The sequence below is a fragment of the Sinocyclocheilus rhinocerous genome, unplaced genomic scaffold (assembly GCF_001515625.1).
Source record: "Sinocyclocheilus rhinocerous isolate Xijiao unplaced genomic scaffold, SAMN03320098_v1.1 scaffold1694, whole genome shotgun sequence".
In the NCBI taxonomy this organism is placed as follows: Eukaryota; Metazoa; Chordata; class Actinopteri; order Cypriniformes; family Cyprinidae; genus Sinocyclocheilus; species Sinocyclocheilus rhinocerous.
In genome coordinates, this window is record NW_015626863.1 from 1 (window position 1) to 348 (window position 348).

Genomic DNA, 348 nt, shown 5'->3' on the forward strand with positions numbered 1-348 from the left:
ATAGATAGATAGATAGATAGACAGACACATGGATAGATAGATAGACAGACAGACAGACAGATGGACAGACAGACAGACAGACACACACACACACACGGATAGATAGACAGACAGACAGACAGACAGACACACATATGGATAGACAGACAGACAGACAGACACATGGATAGATAGATAGATAGATAGATAGATAGATAGATAGATAGATAGACAGACAGACAGACACATGGATAGATAGATAGATAGATAGACAGACAGACAGACAGACTGATAGATAGACAGACAGACAGACAGACACATGGATAGATAGATAGACAGACAGACAGACGGACGGACGGACGGACGGAC